The sequence below is a fragment of the Miniopterus natalensis genome, chromosome 21 (genome assembly GCF_054644295.1).
Source record: "Miniopterus natalensis isolate mMinNat1 chromosome 21, mMinNat1.hap1, whole genome shotgun sequence".
Classification (NCBI taxonomy): domain Eukaryota; kingdom Metazoa; phylum Chordata; class Mammalia; order Chiroptera; family Miniopteridae; genus Miniopterus; species Miniopterus natalensis.
The window spans coordinates 19,544,380-19,547,239 of NC_142101.1; positions in this window are offsets into that span (position 1 = coordinate 19,544,380).

A 2,860-nucleotide genomic window follows, 5' to 3' on the forward strand; every position below is an offset into this window, starting at 1 on the left:
CACACCGTGGGGACCAGACAAGCAGTGCAGCCCCCACACCTGTCTCGGGGACTCCGTGGCAGTGGGACACTCTCTGGCTCACCTCGGAGCCTGGCTGGGAGGTGGGACGGGCAGGGGGCATCAGGGCTCTGGGCTGGCCGGGCCCCGTCGGCCTGTGTGGCACGCTATGTATTTGCTTTTTTTTTTTTTGGAAATAGAGGAAATCAATAAATTGTTGGCGTTTCTGTGACCTTTTCAAGCAGTGGATTATTTGGGGTAAATCGATCAATGACTCTCTCGCATCATCCATGTTTCTCTCTCTCCCTTCCTCTCTCTGAAATCAATAAAAAACATATTTTTACAAAACCAGCCGGAGCCACACGTTCTGTACTTCTTCGGCTTGTTTGCTTTTGAGAAACAAAAGACAAAGACCAATGCGATGCCCACCCGCTCAGTCACCCAGCAAGAAGCTCAGGTTCAGTGCGTCTTTTCCCGTCGGGGCACCAGGTTGTCACCTTGTCTGCATGCCCACCGCCAGTGTCTTAGCCTGGGCCACCGCCAAGCCTGGCCTTGCCCACGGCAAGCTGACAGTGCCTCCTGGCCGGCCTCTCCCTTCCAGGTCCCCACCCCCCCAGCCACCACCAGAGCCGCCACAAAAAGCAAGGCCGATTATATTCTTTCTTGCCTAAAAATGTCGGCCAGCTCCCGGTTTTCTGAAGGGAGAATTCTTAGACTGGCCCCCAGCTCCCAGGCTGGCCCATCCGCCTCCATCTCCTCTCCTTCCCATCACACACTCACACCTGCGCTCCGCCCGAGCCAGGCATGTCCCCAAACTCGAGGTGCCGTTTAATGCCACTGTCCCTCATTGTTTCTCCCGCCCTGTGTGCCCTTCCCTGCCCAGGTGCGGGATTTGCAGAAGTCCCCCCCTCCGTCCCTGCCGGGCAGGTGGGGGTTACGCCTTCCTTTACTGTGGCCATCCGGCCGGGTACAGCCTTCTCGGGGATGCACTGTCCAGGACAAGAGCGTTGGAGACTCAAAGCTAAATAAAGCTGGTGAGGACACCCTGCCCGCAGATCCTGGGCAAGGTGGCAGGGCTGCTCCTGCAGGGCCACTGTCCAGAAGGGACAGGAGAGGGGCTCCGCCAGACCCCTCACCTCGCCTGCACCACCAGCCTTAGCTCCTCACCTCAGGAAGTGGGGGCGGGGAAGTGTACCCCGGGGAAACCCTGTCCTGCTAGCCAGTCCCATCGCGGTGATCAAGACCTCATCCTGGTCCCCTTCATATTCCCACCTTCCCAGCCCCACCGCTGCCCAGCACAGACTAGCCTAGGGGCCGGGCTGGGATGGGCTAGGTCAGGGCAGGCGCCTCCCCTGGGTGGCGTCTGTGCTTCCTAAATGTGTTGATAATCACCACTGTGCATCTGAAGCCAACGCAATCGTGTGTGCTGCCTGTCACTGACAAGTAGAAATAGAAAAATAAAATAAATACACAATCCGTGTGGAATGTATGGGGTGTCCGAGTCCACACGGGACAGGCCGGTGCAGTGAGCACGCTGGTCATGGAGCAGCCGGCTTCTGGTGATGTAGCCCTAACTGTGCAGTTACTGTAGTTAGGGAATACATGTAAAGTCCTCAGCACAGCGCTGGGCACACAGTAGGGCTAGTTGGCGGCAGATATACGGAGCCAGAGGGGCCCCTGTGTCAAGTTTAGACGGGGAAACTGTGCTTGTTCTTTACCCCAAGTGGCCTCCTGCCTCCTGCATCCGGGGGCCGTCTCCTTTGGGGAACTGGCAGGGGAGGGGTGGACGGGACAGGAGAGGGGTGAGGCCACGTATGCTCAGCAGGTCTCCCTGACCCCTGGTGTCAGCACAATCCCAGCCCCGAGCCGCCAGGGGACCGCACCACCTCCCGCCGCCCTCCATATTCCTGAAGAGCAGCCCCAACCCCACTGCCGCCTCCAGACTTGCACTGCCCCGGCCTGATTTTCCAGGGAACCTGCTTTGGGATTAGGGTGTATGGCAGGTGTGGCCGAGGCCTGAGTGCAGGGCTATGGGCAGGGCAGGCCCTGGGGCCTGGGCGTTCCCCACCAGCAAGGAGACAGCGTCCCCAAAGTCTGCAGTGGCCAGCAGTTTCCACCTCTTAGCTGCTGGGTGGGGGCTGAGAACCCGGGATGAGCAGGCGGGTGGGGCCCGGAGGTGAGGGTGGGCTGGGCACCCAGACCCTGTTTCTGTGAATTCCCAGCCCAGAGGGATTGGGCCTTCAGTGTGGGTCCTACAGGGAGCATGGGGGCATTGCCCAGGGAAGCCACAGGTGCTCGGGAGGCCCCCAAAGATTTCTTGGGAAATCAGGGACTCGAGCAGGCCCTCGGGGATGGGAGAAGTCGGGCTGGCAGAGAGGGAAGGAGAGGCTTTCTGGGGTAGGGAAGAGAAGAGACGGGCTCCGGTCTGCCCTGCCCTCCAGCCAGCCCCCACCCCAGCCTGGGACCTATGCCTGAGAGAGGACACCTCAGCCCCCCGCCCAGGGTGGGACCTGCCCCACCCTCTCCAGAAACCAGCTGTGGAGTCAGGGGTGGAGCCCACCTGGGAGTGGGCCCTGCCACCTCCATCCTGCCCTGGCACAGACTGGGGCGGCCACTGGGGCGGGGACAGTCAACAGAGGCTGGCTCTTGAGTTTCTCTTCCTCAGTCTGGACTCGTGTGGACACCCTTTCCTCCAGGGCCCGGGTCTCCCGGGGACTCAGGCCCTGGTACCTGGCAAGGTGAGGGAGGGCTCTCCTGTCCCGCCCCCTACCTGCCAGGTGAGACAGAAAAAGTGACAGAAATGCCATTCGGTGTGCAGCGGCTTTTATTACTGGTGTGGGCATGTGGGATACAGTTGTGTGCA